Genomic DNA, 19,600 nt, shown 5'->3' on the forward strand with positions numbered 1-19,600 from the left:
AAAACTTTGCATCAATGCACCAGTAATGTTAAAGAGAAACTTGAATGAAGAAATCTGTTTAGTGAATGGAGCAATGGGAAGAGTTATTGCATTTCACATTTCCCCCCACAGTACAAACATTGAACATGTTGAAGTTAAGTTTGATTGTGTAGAAGAAACTCATTTTTTTCTCAGACCTCTGCACGTTCCATATTTTTTAAGGTTAAGGATACCTTTGTGAAAGAGCCCAATTACTATACATACATCACAAGGGTTGACTTTAGAAGCAGCACTTATTGACATTGGTCATACAGTGTTCAAACAAGGAATGTCATATATAGCTCTCTCACGTGTGAAATATATTGAAGGTCTATTTTTATGAAAGTAAAAGTGACAGCTGACAGTTCTTGCATTGAAGAATATAATAGGTTACATGTACTCTATGCTCCTCACCTGGACCTTATATATGTACTTGCTAAGCACTTAGCCAGGAAAGATAAGGAATCAGTGAAACTTCATTTAAAAGAAATCCTGCCTCTTAAGACAAAAAAAACAAGACAAACTACCAGAGTTGGAAAGTCATTCAGGTATGACATACTCCCATTGTAAATTTAGTAATGAAACATGATTTAAATGCTATTCTAATGCAGCTTTGTGTATGTTGTTTCAAATAACACCATTGATGCAAGAAATAGCTTCCACAGCAGACAAGCAGCTATGTGTGTAACTTTAATTTCATAAAAGATCTGTCGATGAAGGACCACACAGTACATATTTGGCAGTGTCAATCTGAAATGTAGTAGCTGTAACAAGTGGAAATCAACAGTTTTCTCAAAATAAAATTAGCAGGAAGAAAGTCCCAAATATTTAATGACGTTATACGATGTATTACTGCAGGAAACGTTTAGTGTACATAGATAGGTAGTAATTAGTTACAGGTAGAATCTGATGCTTCCACAATGTAAGAAAGATTTCACTATTCTGGATATTTCTGAAAGCTGTTTATATGTTCCTATCCCTGATCAGAAAAGTGTAAATTGTTCTGCTCCTCTAAATAAAGCACTCTTTGACATGCAATGCAGTAACTGTAGTTGAAATATACAATCTTCCTTGCAAAATCTAATTTTTAATAAGTTTGTATTGATTATGTTTCAAAGATACAGTGTAGATGGTAGGAAGATTAACATGATGGTAGGAAGATTAACATGTCAGTAATGAATTATGTAAATAGTCAAGTTTCTACTAGTAAGAAAAGTTTCAAGATGTGTGCAATTATATTTCATGAGGGGGCATCCATTCACAACATGGGTACATACAGAAGTAGATTGGCTTCTCTGTAATGACTCTATAGTGATACACCTAGATTGCCAAAGGTTTTAAAGAATGCTTACTTAATGTTGTTACAACCAACGTTTTAAAATATATGTTTTATATTCTTTGTGACTATAAACATGCAAAATAAAAATTTGAAATTGAAGAATAGGCTACTAAGGGTTTTATGTAAAGTAGAAGAAAGATTGTTACTAGGAGGTTTTTTAAAATTAGTATGAAATAAATGTAGCGCAAACATTCAGAAGATCATTATACATTAGAAGAGAAAACAGCATTCAGCAATGTTCTATTGTTTTATGGTGTAAAAAAGTGTATATTTTAATATGTAGAAATGTTCCATATAAGTATATGAACACGTGTTCCCTATAAGTACATAAGTGGTTCCATGTTCATTATTTTGAATGTTAGGGTGTGCAGAAGGTCATGACTGTTGAGATATGAAACAAGTAAATAGTAGGATGAAGATACAAAAAATGTAGGCGAATGTTTCTAAAATAAATGATATCTAATTTAGATATAGGTAATTCATAGAACTCAGCGCACAAGTGGCGCACGCGGCTGGTGCACAGTGTGCGCGTGTGACAATCTGCGCCAGCGGTGTGCGCCAAAATCCATTTCTGCGTACAGCGTATTCATGGATTTTAACATCCATTACCAGCCGTGGTGCAGAGTGGTGCAGCTAAAAGGCAGCGCCAACTATGGCCCCAACCCCTCCCCGTGTGCCATGTACAGCACACAAATCCCGTACATGGCGCACAGGCAAGTGGACCACGATACAGGCCTCCAACCATGAAAACGCCTGTAAACCTCTCCGCGCACCCCTCCGAATACACGTACCCCGCTGCGCGGGGAGAATCACACGTGATTGGACCTGTGCGAGCGGGGTACGTGTATTACGGGGGTTCGTGGGAAGTTTCACACTCGAATGGCCCTGTGCGAGTGGGGTACGTGTATTTCAGGTGTGTGCGGGAATTTTCACACATGATTGCTCCTGTGCGAGCAGGGTATGTGTATTTCGGGAGTTTGTGGGAAGTGTCACATGCAATTGGCCCTGTGCAAGCGGGGTACGTGTATTACTGGGGTTCGTGGGAAGTTTCACATGCGAATGGCCCTGTGCGAGCGGGGTACGTGTATTTCGGGGGTGTGCGGGAAGTTTCACACAAGATTGGTCCTGTGTGAGCGGGGTATGTGTATTTCAGGGGTTCGTGGGAAGTTTCACACGCGATTGGCCCTGTGCAAGCGGGGTACGTGTATTACTGGGGTTCACAGGGAGTTTCAAACGTGATTGGCCCTGTGCGAGTGGGGTACGTGTATTTTGGGGGTTCGCGGGAAGTTTCACATGTGAATGGCCCTGTGCGATTGGGGTACGTGTATTTTGGGGATGCGTGGGAAGTTCCACACGCGATTGGCCTTGTGCGAGCGGGGTATGTGTATTTCAGGGGTTCGCGGGAAGTTTCAAACACGATTGGCCCTGTGCGAGCAGGGTACGTGTACCACTGGGGTTCGCGGGGAGTTTCACATGCGACTGGCCCTGTGCGAGCAGGGTAAGTGTATTACTGGGGTTCGTGGATAGTTTCAGATGCGATTGGCCCTGTGCGAGCGGGGTAGATGTATTAGTGGGGTTCGCAGGGAGTTTCACATGCGATTGGCCCTGTGCGAGCGGGGTACGTGTATTACTGGGGTTCGCGGGGAGTTTCACACGCGATTGGCCCTGTGCGAGTGGGGTACATGTATTACTGGGGTTCGCGGGAAGTTTAACATGCAATTGGCCCTGTGTGAGCGGGGTTTGTGTATTTTGGGGGTTTGCGGGAAGTTTCACACGCGATTGGCCCTGTGCGAGTGGGGTACGTGTATCACTGGGATTTGCTGGGAGTTTCACACGCGATTTGCCCTGTGCGAGCGGGGTACGTGTATTATTGGGGTTCGCGGGGAGTTTCACACGCAATTGGCCCTGTGCAAGCGGGGTATGTGTATTTTGGGGGTTTGTGGGAAGTTTCACACACGATTGGCCCTGTGCGAGCTGGGTAGGTGTATTACTGGGGTTTGTGGGAAGTTTCACACGCGATTTGCCCTGTGCGAGCGGGGTACGTGTATTATTGGGGTTCGCAGGGAGTTTCACACGCAATTGGCCCTGTGCGAGCGGGGTGCATGTATTTTGGGGGTTCGTGGGAAGTTTCACATGTGAATGGCCCTGTGCGAGTGGGGTACATGCATTTCAGGGGTTCACGGGTAGTTTCACACACGATTGGCCCTGTGCGAGCGGGGTACGTGTATCACTGGGGTTCGTGGGGAGTTTCACATGCAAATGGCCCTGTGCGAGCGCGGCACGTGTATTTCGGGGGTGTGCAGGAAGTTTCACACATGATTGGTCCTGTGCGAGCGGGGTACATGCATTTCAGGGGTTCACGGGTAGTTTCACATGCGATTGGCCCTGTGTGAGTGGGGTACATGTATTACTGGGATTCGCGGGAAGTTTCACACGCGATTGGCCCTGTGCGAGCGGGGTACATGCATTTCAGGGGTTCACGGGTAGTTTCACATGCGATTGGCCCTGTGTGAGTGGGGTACATGTATCACTGGGGTTTGCTGGGAGTTTCACACGCGATTTGCCCTGTGCGAGCGGGGTACATGCATTTCAGGGGTTCACGGGAAGTTTCACACACGATTGGCCCTGTGCGAGCGGGGTACGTGCATCACTGGGGTTCGCGGGGAGTTTCACACGCGATTGGCCCTGTGCGAGCGGGGTACGTGTATCACTGGGGTTTGCTGGGAGTTTCACACGCGATTTGCCCTGTGCGAGCGGGGTACATGTATTACTGGGTTTCGCGGGGAGTTTCATACGCAATTGGCCCTGTGCAAGAGGGGTACATGTATTACTGGGGTTCGTGGGGAGTTTCACAAGTGATTGGCCCTGTGCGAGAAGGGTACGTGTATTACTGGGGTTCGCAGGGAGTTTCACACGCGATTGGCCCTGTGCGAGCAGGCTTCCTGTATTACTTTGATTCACGGGGAGTTTCACACGCGATTGGCCGTGTGCGAGCGGGGTACGTGTATTACTGGGGTTCGGGGGAATTTCACATGCAATTGCGCTGTCAGAGCAGGGTACATGTATCCAGTGGGGTGCGCGGGGAGTTTCACACGTGAATTGGCAGTATGGGTCCTCCCAGGTGTGCCCTCTACCCCCTCCACGGCCCCTGCAGGCAGCCCACACCACAGGGGACTACCCTGCACCACTGGTCATGTCCCGCAAGCAGCCCATCCACCCAGCAGTGAGGCTCAGGCCCTGACTCATGTCCCCCAGCACCCCCACCCACCCAGCATTGACGAGCACCTGCCAACAGGCCCCAACTCTTGTCCCCCAGCACCCCCAACCCCCATGCAGTGAGGCTCAGGCACTGACTGATGTCCCCCAGCACCCCCACCCACCCAGCAATGAGGGGCACCTGCCAGCAGGCCCGACTCATGTCCCCCAGCACCCCCACCCCCCAGCAGTGAGGCTCAGGCACTGACTCATGTCCCCCAGCACCTCCACCCAACCTGCAGTGAGGGGCAACTGCCAGCAAGCCCCGACTCATGTCCCCCAGCACACCCACCCCCCATCAGTGAGGCTCATGCCCTGACTCATGTCCCCCAGCACCCCCACCCACCCTGCATTGACAGCCACATGTCAGCAGGCCCCGACTCATGTCCCCCAGCACCCCCACCCACCCTGCATTGACGGGCACCTGCCATCTCACCCCGATTCATGTCCCCCAGAATCCCCACCCACCCAACAGTGAGGGGCACCTGCCAGCAGGCCCCGACTCATGTCCCCCAGCACCCACACCCCGCAGCAGTGAGGCTCAGGCCCCAAATCATGTCCCCCAGCACCCCCACCCCCCATGCAGTGAGGCTCAGGCCCCGACTCATGTCACCCAGCACCCCCACCCACCCAGCAGTGAGGGGCACCTGCCAGCAGGCCCGACTCATGTCCCCCAGCACCCCCACCCACCCTGAATTGACGGGCACCTGCCAGCCGGCACCGACTCATGTCCCCCAGCACCCCCACCCACCCAGCATTGATGGGCACCTGCCAGCAGGCCCCGACTCATGTCCCCCAGCACCCCCACCCACCCAGCAGTGAGGGGCACCTGCCAGCAGGCCCCGACTCATGTCCCCCAGCATCCCCACCCCCCTCCAGTGAGGCTCAGGCCCCGACTCATGTCCCCCAGCTCCCCCACCCCCCAGCAGTGAGGCTCAGGCCCGACACATGTCACCCAGCACCCCTCCCACCCAGCAGTGAGGGGCACCTGCCAGCAGGCTCTGACTCATGTCCCCCAGCACCCCCACCCACCCAGCATTGACAGGCACCTGCAAGCAGGCCCCGACTCATGTCCCCCCAACATGTTATCATGAGCCACAATCATGGGCCTCATGGCCTCCTAAATCCCACTGCATGCCACCCCTGTGCAAAGACCCAACCAAGTATCCCATCCACTCCACATTGAAATGCCCATTACATTATACAACCCAAATGGCAAGAATGTACATCAACACATGTCTGTCGCACACACACAATGGGTGCTGGTGATTGTGAAAACCTACACCGTGACATGCATGAAACCAATGAGAGAATACCACACATCAAAGTAATAAACCAAAATGTATTGAACACAAAAAGAATGTAATCAAATGAAAACATGAAAAAAAGTTTGAAAAAAAGATGAAATGCAGCATGTCCAAAACACAAAAGAAAAACATGAAGTCTGAATCCAAATAAATTGAAATGAAAATGTGTCCAAAGTCTCCGGCCACCAAGTCAAATCAAAAGGAAACGGAAACAGTAAAATTCATTGCTCCATGGTGAGAAAAATAATAATAAATAAATCCATTGTTCAACTATGTACAAAGAAGTAATCCAGGGTCCATGAGCCCAACGAATGAAATGAAACCTAGCAAAAAAACTACCTAATAAAGAACTATATACAAAAAGGCGGGGCATAGTCCAAGCGCCCCAAATGAATGAAAAAGATAAAGGATACCTAAAACTACAAACTATATACAATGGCGGCGGGCTAGTCCGACGGCTCTCTTCCTGATTGCCTGGGCCAGGGCATCATCGAACTCTTGCTCGATGTCCTGGAGACGGTCCTCTTCCATGGCCCCGAGGGTTCGCAGGGACGATGACATGTTGACCTTCAACTCCATGCGAATTGCCTCGGGGCACTTGGCCCGCCTCAGTGCCCTCTGCATGGAGTTCTCCGCCCTGACCATTGTGAGCCGTGCCTCTTCCGCCCGCCTCCGCTCCACACCTATGGCCTGGCCCAACCGCTGCCACATGGAAGACACTTCCAATCCTGGGTCCTCCTGCCCTCTGGCCAATGCCTGCCCCTCGGATGTTGAAGGCCCCAAGCCATCATGGCTCCCACCTTGTTGCTGCTGCTGCTGTGCCTGTGCCTGTGCCCTGGCTCTTGCTGCCTACACGTCCTCCTGTGGCTGGGGTGCAGTTGTTGAGGTGGCCACCCCTGCTGGACATCCGACTCCCGACTGTGGCAGGGATGTGTCCTCCACCAGCCTGGCCGCAGGGTCAGAGGCAGCGCCACAGGGTACCCAGGTGGCACATGGGTGGGAAGATGGCATGGAGGACGACTGGCACATAAGGGTTCAGGTGAGGAGGGGGTCGGAACAAGGTCCAGCATACGGAGGAATCCAGCCCTGGTGACCCATACCTGTAGGTCAACACGGTCAACGAGGCATCCGAGATGACGTGCAGTGTCTTCACGAAAACACTGCAGGTCGCCTCGCATGCCCCGTTGACGCAACGCATCCCAGACAGGACAGGCTCAACCCGGTCCCGGATTGCCAGTCCACGGGAGAAGAAGGCCAGTTGTTGTGCACTCATCCCCTCCCTGAAAACGGGTCTAGATGTAGGCATCCCTGCTGGTGCAGGATGATGCATTCACAGGATCAGGGACAGGATTACACACAGGCACCTCTGCGGCAGCCTGTGTTGCCTCCTGTCCCTGCCCCTGCACCACTAGTACCAGTGGAATCCCCACCTCCAGACCCCGTGTGTGTCCCTTCCACGGTCTCCTCCTCCACCAAACCCCCCACCAACCTGAACGACAACCTGGGAGGGGAGCTGGCCTTGCGTCTCCGGCTGGTGGTGCAATCCCTGCCACTTTGCTCCACAGCACCCTCTCCGCCCTCTTCATCAGTTGATGCTGCAGACAGGGAAAGGTAGAACACAGGCATCAGGGCACTGTACAATGGACTGATAAACACATGACAGTTGCACATGAGTGGCAGTGTAAAACTACAGACATGGCATCACACTCCCCAACACACATGTCATTTCAACTCAGACACATGAGCAAATCCACAGGAATATTGCACCAGGCAGCACCGTCCATACACAAACAACAGCACGGGCAGCCGAAGGTGAGCCTGACGTCATATGAAACAAAGGGAGTGCAGAACACTTGCACACATGCCACCAGACTGACATGCATCTGTACATCTCCACCACTGCATTGATAATGTCACCATCCATGTCACATCTGGCAATTAGCCTCCTACATGTCAGTGTCACATGCATCCATGTTGCATCACAGTTGCACAGTTGTCAAATACACACACATGCACATGTACACAGTGCAGATACATGCAGCAGGAACCACCATCCATGTGTGACACCACAACCATGCCAACGTATATACACAGAAATTCAAACATGTGTGCTCCCACACCTGCATTTGGCCAGAATGCTTAGCAACACATACACCATCGATGTGTCTCACACATGAGAGGACTCACATGTGGCAGCCTCATGCCCCTGTATATACACATCCATACATGGCCCTACAAAAACACATGTGCAACCTGCACACTACTGGCACACCACAACACGCACAGCATCCAATCAGTATGCATGTACACTTACCGCTCGACTCCAGACGGGTCTGCCTCTCAAGGACCTGGACGTTGAGCGCTGGGCGTATGCGTTCCAGGACCCTTATTTGGTGGTCGGACAGGAGGCCCTGGCGCCCCTATGCATCCGCTGCCTTCAAGAGGCGCCGGACCTTGTCGAGGGTCCTGGACCTGAAGTCCTCCCAGCACTTCCGGACATGTTTGATGTTGCGGACTGCCACCCCCTCCTCGTTGATGGCAGTCACGATGTCCATCCAGATCGTGGTCCGTCCTTCATTGTCGGCACGCGAACTTCCAAAGAGGGCATCATACTGCCACAGGACTTGCTCCACCAGGACACCAACTTCCCTGGCACTGAAGCTGGTGGCCCTCTGCCTCTATGGCTGGGGGTTGCCAGTGGTGCCAGATGGTGTTGTGCCTGACATGGCAACCCCAGAGGCAGGTGTTGGTGGCAACTGGGTCCTGGGGCTGGGCTGTGGAGCGATGGTATCCCAGTCGGGAATCTTCTGTTCCAGCAGGGGTGGTCACAGCAACTGCACCCCTGGCTGACGTGCAGGCACCAAATAGCAGGGCATGTGGGCAGCAGGTAGGCAGGCAGCAGCTGATGGCAGGTGGGAGCGTGCTCGGGGTTCTGGGGGGCAGTAATTCAGCCTTCTGGGCAGGAGCGTGGTCTTCCTTGTGTTGTTGCGTGGCCAGCTTGATACGGAGTGATTTGGCACGTGAAAAAATTGCACTGCAGCGTGTAATTCGAGGAAAGGCCCTTAGCGTGTAAGAGTGTCTGTGACGTAGCGGCACAGGCGTTTCCCTCGTGACGTGGGCATAGTGGTTCAGCGCGCATGAAAAAACTGCAAGTCCGCATGTGAATGTGTGTAATCCGAGGAAAGGGGCTACACGCGTAAGTGACGCAACGCACGCAGGCATTTCCCTCAGCCCGGGTTAAAGGTGAGCGGGGCCAGCAGTTCGCTGTACGTGCCTTACGTTGAGACCGACGTGTGTTGCTACTTCGTGTTGTTTCACTAGCCATCACAACAGCGGATCAAGGACGTATCTCTTCTTTTGGCGGGGGTATTGTCTATGCATGTTTTTCATTATCACGCTAGTCAGACGGTGAGTCCTGCACGCTATTTTTCCCACTGTGGGTGTCCCTGTGTATTGCACCCATTTTTGAGGTCATAGTAGCCTGCGTCTCCCACGCGTACGCGTTTTTTGTGTTACTGGGTGCCACCGCGTACTGCGGGAGGTTAATTCCACGTACATAGGCTGCAGGGTTGCGTGCACGGTTTTACTGCAGTTTTGGGGTGCCTGAGCATTGCGTGACACGTCACTACATCACTGGGGTCACATACAGCCTTCCAGGTGCAGAGGGGCTGTTAACATCTTGCATCCCACCCCCTTCACCCCAATTGCCCAGGACAATTGTGGTGTACACCTCCCATTGGCACTCCTCCATCTGTGCCGGCACTACTCCATCTGTTCCATGGTTGGGAGGCCACCAAAGATGAGGGGCGCCCCAGCTGGGTGAACTCCTCATGGCGAGTGTGGTCAGGGACATGGCCGGGATGACCAGGGAGTAGGGGGACTCCAGCGTGTCCAGGGTGGCCACAGAGGGGGAAGAGGCAGGGGTGCGCCACTTGAGCACTATGTTGTGCCATGTGTCGGTGCAGTCATGCCACCACCCCCTGTGGTTCCGGGAGATGCAGCTTCTGCATCTGGCACTGGTGCCCGTGTGACCCGGCAGTCGGTTTCATCGACTGCACCAGGCCCAAGGGTACTGGTAGCTGCAGGTGCAGCTGTGGACACCACCACCCAGGCTCAGGGTCTGCCAGCGCAGGCTGCGTTGGCACTTGAAGAGTCCTTGGAAGATTTCCAACAGGCCAGGAGGGAAACTGTAGGTGCACGCAGGGCTACCCTGACCAAGACACGTGTCCCTGGGGCAGTAATGTCATCTGCTGCCCCGAACAGCCGGGTGTTGGCAAGTGCAGGGGCAGATGCAGCCAACAACACCCCGGTTGTGAGTATGCCAACCAGGACAGTCGCGGTCAATGACCCTGCCACAGTGGATGTTGCTGTTCAGGGTCCATTAGAGGGCACCCAGCTGCCACTGACGCAACTCAGGCCATTGGTCGGAACTCCACCTCCCACTCCCTTGGCTCAATCCACTAGTGCCACTGGCCATATTGATCAGGGCAGCATTTACCAGCCAGGGTCTGCGCCACAATCCAAGAGGAGGAAGGTTGCACCTGCAGCGCAGGCTGGGACCCCGCACACAGCCACAACCTCCTGCATGTCAAGGAAGAAGCCTTTCTGCAACCAGGAACTGGACTTCCTCGTGGACTACGTGTGGGACCACAGCTGTGACATGCTAGTGGGTTCTAATTGTCAGACTATGGCTGCCCACCGTGATACCCACTGGATGCAAGTTGCGGAACATGTGAGTGCATTCGGCCATGAGGTGCGCATGGTGCAAGAGTGCAAAAAGCATTGGACTGACCTCAAACGCAGCGCTAAGGCTAAGCGTGCCTCAAATTACAACTTGACTCTGGTGACTGGCAGTGGGCCTGCACCTGAGGAGGACGACCTCACTCCGCGTGAGTCACTCGTTGCGGAGTTCATACCATCTGAATCGGTCGAAGGAGTGGAAGAGATGCCGGACTTTGATGCCCAGTCCAGTGAGTGTTGCTGCGTGTTTGTTGAGGACATGTGTGTTTTACTTGTGTGATGTGTTGTGCATGACTGCCACTACATGTCACGTGTACATGGTTCTGATGTGCAAGTAATGCAATGCTTCCCTGATGCATGGCTGCTCTGCTGGATGGTGGACGTGTGGAGCAGACGGGGACTGTCCACATCACCACTATTGCACCCTACTCACATGCTGGTCACCAGGATGCCCCTCAAGTCCAGGTTCCAGCTCACTGGCCCTTCTGCATGTAGCTTGGGGAGACCATCCTCTCAGCCCAGGGACTATATCATAGCATGACTGACGTGCATGTGTCCTCTGCCTGCATGCGGGTACTCCATGTAGGCATGCTCCCTTGCCCCTCCACCCCCCGCTCTGCACCCCAATTCCACCTTGGAACTGGTTGTCTTCAATGTTGCCGTTGAGTACTTCCCTGTTCATGCGTCCTGTGTACATGCTAACTTCCAGCGGCCAATCTGCCAGACATATGCTGTGTGGTACATCCTTTGTACTTGATGGAGGGTGTCTCACTTGGACTGTGCAGAGGTCAGATGCCCCGCAGGGACATGAGTGCCAATTCATGCTCCATGTGTATTCCACGCATGCCCTTATGTGTCCTTGACTGGATGATCATTGTAGTACGAGTCCAGGGTGACCTACATTGCATGGCATTTCATCAGCCTTCCCATGTCCACTGTGGCTCAGTCCTGTGTCGCACACATGTTTAGGGTGTGACAGTCTGTGTGGGTCACAGGCCTCAGTCTGTTTAATGGCCAATGACTCTGTCCAACTGGTGTGTCCTCTTCACACGTCGGTGTACTCCATAGGTTTCATCATGTGTTCTGCTTACTGTCCCATTATCATTTGCTGTGTTGTCACTTGACTCACATGATGCAGTTGATGCTAGTCAACACTGTCTGTCAATACACGGGTCTATGGTCAGCCTTTTGATACCTTGCTAGGCATCCCTGCATTTGCACCTGTGGGGAGGGGTGGTTTGCTTGTAGCCATGCTACCCATTGAATGCACATTGCACGTGATGCCTGAAGTTGACCTGGCACTGCCTTCACATTTTCTGACACACATCATGAAGTACTTGTACATATAGATAGTGAGTAACGTACACATTTGCTGCACTGCATCGACCCACTTCTGTGCAAACTGATACCATTCTACATGCCTAATCACAGAAGCAATGTCAAGTTGACCCAGCATGCATGGCAGGTCCTATTTTGTGTGTGACATGTCTGCTTGATGTGTTTGGTGTCTGTGTGATGTCTCTGTGTGTGTGTTTGTTGTGTGCTTCTAACATGTGTAGTGACTTTTTTCTCTCTACTTTTCAGATGATGACACAATGGAGCCAGAGGTTGGTGTTGTCATGCCAGGCACAGGGTTGTTATCACTACAGCAACCTTGCACAAGTGGGGGTAGTGGGGTGGTAGGCCACGAAAACCCACATGTGCTACAGTCAATCTTGTCTCTGGCTGGCAATGAGTCAAGCCCTGATGAACACTCTGACGTCCATGTCGAGTTGGATGTGCATCAGGTCCATATGTCAGGGGTGAGTGATTCTGATGTGGGCACTCCTCTGTCCGCGACACCTGCACTGAGGGGTCAGACTGAGTTGGAACCTCTGCCTGTGGTGGATCGGGAAACAGGGTCACCCTCCACACCAGTCACTGATGTGCCTGGGACATCACATCGACGGGGGCATGTAGTGGTGCAGCTGCGGGCGGTGCCAACACAATGAGGACACCCGGTCCTTGGGTCCCGCAGGGGTCAGACCCAGCAACGCGCTCGCCGCACACAACCGCAGTATACTCAGTGGGAGCAAGACATAACTGCCAATTCTGAACGGCAGGGGGCAGCAATGGAGAACATCGTTGAGAGCATGGAGCATGTGGCCCAATCCGTGCTCCCCCCTGCTAGGCAGGTGCTTCTCCAGCAGCAGGCGGCACCACGGCCCACAGTCGCTCGCTCAGGCTGGGCATGGCAGCCTCAGACAGGGCATGTCAGGCTGAAATGGTGTCTCTGCGTAAAGCAATTGCTGCTCACGCAGAGGCACACATGGAGGCCCTGAGGCACGAGTATGCTTCCCACAGATCCACTATGGGTGTCCTTATGATGTTCCAGAGGGAGTGGGCAGAGGAGAGGTTTGCGCAGCTTGAGCGTACCATCTCGGCTGAGCTACATGCTTGCTGGGAGGTGCAGCAGTTGTCCAGCCAGGCCTTGCAGGAGGAACTCCGTGTTACACGTGCTACCTTGCAAGAGGAAGCATGTGTATCACGGGAGGTTCTGCATACAGACCTACGTGTCATCGCCACACAGAACCAGGCTCACCCGTCCGGCAGACTTGCTGCTGACGAGGGGCAAGCTGTGGCTAGGCGTGGTCAGGCTCCTGTGTCACGTCCTCCTTTCCAGGAAGAGCCAGACTGGGACAACAATGTATCTCCCACATAGGTCGGGCTGTGCAGGCGTTGAGCCCATGGAGGTTTTTTTTTTTCCTCAAAATCATTGCATGTGGGTGTTGAGCAGCACCCTGTACACCCCTCCTCCTGGGTGCCTACCCCCCCACGGGTCTTATGTGGCCATTTTTGATTTTTCTTTTAGTTTAGTTAGTTTAGTTTCAATTTGATAGTTAGTTTAATTAGGTAATGTAGGTTTTTCATAGTTAGTGTAATTAGTTAATATAGTTTAAAATTGCTTGTCTATTGTGCTTTCATGTGACGGTGTGGTGCTTTGTGGCTTTTGAAAGCATTCACTGTCTGTTCCAGCTGGGCCCTTCAAGCTTGTCTTGTGTATGTGTTTGCAGCTTGGGGTCCTGACTCACATATGCCACTCCTGCTTCCCTTATCCATGGGCTCGCAAGGATGGTTCGGTGTAACAGCTTAATACACAAGGGCTTTGGACTGTCATATCTGTGGCATGTCTGCTGCTGTCCAACGTGTGTTAACACCCCTAGTGGGGATCATAGGGGTTTTATTGACCACTGTTCTTCTTTCGCTAAATGGGGGGTTTCATGATTCATGTGTACATTAATTGCTATGCATTGTGTAGTATGTTTCTTATCTTTACTGTACATGTGCTTGTTGCAATTCATGCCGTAGATAGTGTGTACCACACTTTGCCTGTGAAAGACGCACTGATGGTGTGATTTCTGATGTACGTCTCTGACATGGTCCTGTCATGAAATGCCTGAAGAGACACACACAGATGATTTTAAAGCATTAATCATGTGTTTTATGCCCTTTCTGCAGGGCGATGAGCCTCCAGACCACCTTTGCCAGCAGACATGGCCCATTGGAAATCTGGAAGCTGGACACGTTTATTGGTGCCGACATGTGCATGTGTGCGCAGGCAGAGGCACAGGGATTGCGCTCATACATCCAAAAACAGCTGATGTGTTCCAAGGGACTCCAGGCAAGGTGAGCAGCACAGGGGGGCCACAACGCAGCAAACCTTTCACCAGACCAGTTGCACATGCATGCTTAGTAGCAGCACTGATGGTGAGCTTGGATAAATATTGGTGTTGAAGCGCACAATACAGCTGATATGCATTGGTGGACTAATGGCTAGTTGATGGGAAAGTTGTCTGGGGCACCTGAAGGGGCAGTGGCACATACTCTCCGGTTCACCATGATCCATTGAGGCACTTGTATTAGCCATGTAGCATTCCAAGACATGGAAAGAAGCAGCTCAAAGGGACAGACAGCAAGGGACAGACTTGTGTGCAGTGCATTTCATTCCCATTTAGAATTTGACACATGCACTACCTACTTTATTTTGGTCATGGTGGAACACAACTTGTTCTGAAGTCATACCTTGCTATATGCGTCCGGCTGCTTACTCAGGGAACATTGCATGTTGTGTAAATCGTGACACATTGATCTTCCATTTCCCACGCACCCACCGGCGCCTGACTTACTGCATTGACTGTGTATAAACCATCACAGGGGTAATGTTACATATGGGTACAAAGCATCCACACCAGATTGTTTGTTTGTAGAGTAGTTTGTTAGTTTGGGGCATATATGATGGTGTGTTTGTGTGTTATGGGCACGCACAGATTAGTAACTGTGGCTCTCTTTGCAGCATTGAACTGCTCCTGTTACCGGACCTGAGAGTGCACAGGCAGGAGGCCAGCACTCACCCCAGAGATATGTTTCTCTTTGTCTTCCATTTGAGTAATTTGTTACTATGTGCATGATGATCAAGTTTGGTGTACTTCTGTATGTGTTAATGTGAGTAGTACAGATTTGTGCATTTCCTACTTTCCCGTGTCAATCCTACTCCCCTCTCCTGCCCCTCATTCTGGTTATCCAGTATTGCAATGCCTATCCCGACTGCATATCCCTGACCCTCCTTCCCCACCAGGGTCTCAGAGGCCTGTGTGAGTTTGACCTTGCAGGCACCCAGACCACAGTGGGGGTGGTTGGTTCGTGCCACTCCTGCATCTGTGCACGGGAGCTGTGACAGTACACATCAGTTTGTGGTGCCTCATTCTATGTTATGTACCACACATGGTACACATCCTGTTGTGACATTGTTTTGCTGTGCTACCTTGGTTGTTACGTCATTGTGGTAGTACTTGGGCTTTGTGACATACTGCTACTTCAAGTCATCTACTGGAGGCTCTTCTGGTTTGTTTTGCTGCCTGCAGGCTTTTTGCTTGGCTTCTGTGTTGGTGACAAAGGGGAAGGGTGATCCTGTGGCCAGGTGAACTTCAAGGATGAAGGCTACATAACCCAGGTACAGTTGTTCAGTGGGTCATGGTGAGTTGTGAGGGAGGTGGGGGGGTATTTTGTTGTTGACAGTTGCCTTGCCCTACAGTGTGATGGGCACCCTGACATTTTAATTGTGGTATCCTATGTACATGTTGTATTCTGCTGATCAATGCCTGTTCATGTGTTGTGTTTACCTTTCAGGTGTGAGGGGATAGTTGTGGTTTGACATGCTGGGGTGTACATATGGTCAATGTTCACATGTGATGTGTTGGCGACACTGATGGTCACTTGATTGCACAAGCATGTATTGAGTGCATGTCCCTAATGACACACACACTCGCTCTATGATCCACAGCATGTACAACCACCCTTCAAGTCCACATGTACACTCAGTTTGCCCTCTGGGGCCCACTGTGTCCCTGCAGCACATGATCTATAACCATGTGTGGATCCTGTACATGCCTACCAAAAGTCAAGTCCATAGAAAGCAACGCAGAAGTAGAACAAATGAAAATAAAAGTGTCCAATTTAAGCATCCATCTCTAGCAGAATTTGTAAAAAAAAGTTGAAACAAAACAGCTAGTACAGTCATTTAGTGAAAAACAAGAAGTTTCAAGTGGAAAAACTGTGCCTCCTCTATCAAAATGTAAAACAAACCAGAAAACAATTAACAAAAAATAACCTATCACTACAGATAAAACTGCTTCTATAAATCTTGATAAAGTTCAAAGTAAGCATACAAGAAAAGTATTTTAGCCAAAATGTTCTGTCACAGAGTCCTTCAAAATCTTATAAAAACAGGAGAGAAACCAGGTTCAACCCTTAAAACCTATCATAGGAAATTAATCTTAGAAGCGTTCATAGACAGTGCAATTCATCTCAAAAGAAAGTTATTTATTGTTGTGTTAAACAAAATGAAACCACTAACAAAACTAATAACTAAATTACAAAAAAGACTTCTCAATAAACGAAATGTGAACAGAAATAACTTCTTAAATATCTGTGGAGGTGAATGGAGTCACACTACAAGCACAGAACCATACTTTAATGAAGAAGCGTACAATCTAAAGCAAACAAATACAATTGCCATACATAGCAGTGGTCGAGGTTATGAAAAAGTTAATAATACCATAATGGAACAAGAAGTACTCCTTACAAAAATATGCCCTGACAACTTAGATTTACCCCTCCATTCCACTGAATCAGAACATCTAATTTACACATGGCCATGCACGTCAATGTGTAACATTTCCAAAAAAATGTTCAAATCTTTACGCCTATTCCTCAATCAATATGTGAAAAGCAAAGACAAAATCAAAATTAAAATACTGCAAAGTATGGATGCTTGTCCAGTACACAAGCACACAGGACTGCAAGGACATTTGTTGGCCTGCATATCAGGAGCTACTTGCAAAACAACCTTTCATGATATCAAAAGGATATCAACACATCATGCAAGTATAAGAAATCTAGTTTATAAACGGTATTATGCAAAAAGTCCTGCTTTAGCACTAGCCAATTTAAATAACATTCTTCTACATGGTACACCAAAAGACCTACTAGAAGAAATCGAGTATATACAGAAAAAAATATTTTGGAAATGAAACCCACTTACAAGATGAATTAGCTGTCAACCAACTTCTCAACAAATCTGCACATGGCAACCTTTCACTACACACATACAAAAAAGAAATACTAAAATTTCAAAGCACTTCAGCTGAAGTACCAAACCACGTGTGTGTATGCTGCCGCAGAACGTTTTATAAAAGTAACACAAAAACTATAGACCTTTCATACAAAATAATTTGAAAACTTTTGTTGAAGATCATTTTAAAACAAAAACGTCATGCCATTGCCCCACATGTACTTGTCCCCCTCACCATATCCCAGTCAATTATCCCCAAACCCTCTGCATAACCCAAAATGTTTTGATGAGACTTCCATCCCTTCTTCACCTGGTACCAATCATGTTGAAACCCCTAATTCTCCTATTTTTGGTTTCCGTTTCTGCCTCACCTTCTCTGTCATACATTTTTAATATATGTTAAATAAAGTTAAATGTTTATATTGAGTTGTAATTAGTTTCTGTTTTTTTTTTTTTTTAAAAACAATGTAGGTGTCCGCGGACAGCGCGTGTGTTCTGAAATGTTCGTAAATAAACGAAAATGGAGCTGTCCTGAAGAACACTATACCTGTCCGTACTGTTCGCTAGCAAGTTGAAACTGTTCAGAGAACACAATTGGTGTCCTGAAATGTTCGTAATTAAACAAAAATGGAAGTGTCCTGAAGAACACTATACCTGTCCGTACTGTTCGCTAGCAAGTTGAAACTGTTCTAAGAACACACGCGGTGTCCTGAAATGTTTGTAAATAAACGAAAATGGAGGTGTCCTGAAGAACACTACACCTGTCCGTACTGTTCGCTAGCAAGTTGAAACTGTTCTAAGAACACAATTGGTGTTCTGAAATGTTCATAAATAAACGAAAATGGAGGTGTCCTGAAGAACACTATACATGTCCAGACTGTTCGATAGCAAGTTGAAACTGTTCTAAGAACACACGCGGTGTCCTGAAATGTTCGTAAATAAAAGAAAATGGAGGTGTCCTGAAGAACACTATACCTGTCCGTACTGTTCGCTAGCAAGTTGAAACTGTTCTAAGAACACACGCGGTGTCCTGAAATGCTCGTAAATAAACAAAAATGGAGGTGTCCTGAAGAACACTATACCTGTCCGTACAGTTCCTTAGCAAGTTGAAACTGTTCTAAGAACACAACTGGTGTTCTGAAATGTTTGTAAATAAACGAAAATGGAGGTGTCCTGAAGAACACTATACCTGTCGGTACTGTTCGTTAGCAAGTTGAAACTGTTCTAAGAACACAATTGGTGTTCTGAAATGTTCATAAATAAATGCAAATGGAGGTGTCCTGAACAACACTATACCTGTCTGTACTGTTCGTTAGCAAGTTGAAACTGTTCTAAGAACAAGCGCCTGTCCGTAACTGTTCGTTTGACGTCTGAGGCACTTTTAATTACTTCAGGACCCGAACAGTGTCCATAGAACATCAACGCACATGCGCAAACCAATGCCCGTGCATTTGGTGTCCTGCGGACAGCCGCTTCCTTCGCGAACATGTTCGCGAAGAGACCATGTGACCGCGCCCACGCTAATCCTGTGTTCTGAATGCGGACACTGTTCGTGTCCCCGAACAATTTAAAAGTACATTTTCAAGTAATCCACAATATTTTCCAATAAAAACACACAATAGCACAATTCCCATCTACTAATTATACATTTATACATACTTTTTGAAACCTTTTGAACCTTTTTTTGTGTTTGATCTGTCCGTGGACACCGCGCAGGTCCACGGACCGCGCACAAGCACCCCTATAAAAGACCACACCCTAGAGCTTATTCTCATTGTGTTTCTGGCTATTCTACAGAGCACATAGATTTTTGCTGCATCCTGCAGATTTCCATCTTCAACCTGATGGCTTCTGTGGCTCCACTGCTGCCACCTGGTGCTGTGTCTGCCTCAGCACCACCCCCACTCCCTCCACCACCACCACCTCCCCAAGGGCCTGAAAAGGGCAACAGGAGTGAGGATGCAGAGGAGGAAGAAGAGGATGAGGAGAATGAGGTAGTGGAAATCCCTACTACCCGCACTAGGCGTGAGTCTTGGGTGTGGCGGTTGTTTACCATTCATGGGAATGGTCCTAAGGCTCGTGCGAACCGTGTCACCTGCAATGAGTGCAAAATGATACTCAGTCGTGGGAGGCATGGTTCGTACAGCTTTGGGTCCACTACCATGAAGCGACACCTGAGGTCATTTCACTCTGGGGCTATTCGCAGGGTTGTACCTTGCGAAGAACATAGTAGGTTGATTTCCTCTACTGCATCCTCCGTTTCTGATTCTGTCACCACAAGGACCACCTCTGTGGGACAGCGTCTTCCTCAAGCTGCCTCACAGGCCATAC

The sequence above is a fragment of the Ambystoma mexicanum genome, chromosome 5p (assembly GCF_040938575.1).
Source record: "Ambystoma mexicanum isolate Mex_15411 chromosome 5p, UKY_AmexF1_1, whole genome shotgun sequence".
In the NCBI taxonomy this organism is placed as follows: Eukaryota; Metazoa; Chordata; class Amphibia; order Caudata; family Ambystomatidae; genus Ambystoma; species Ambystoma mexicanum.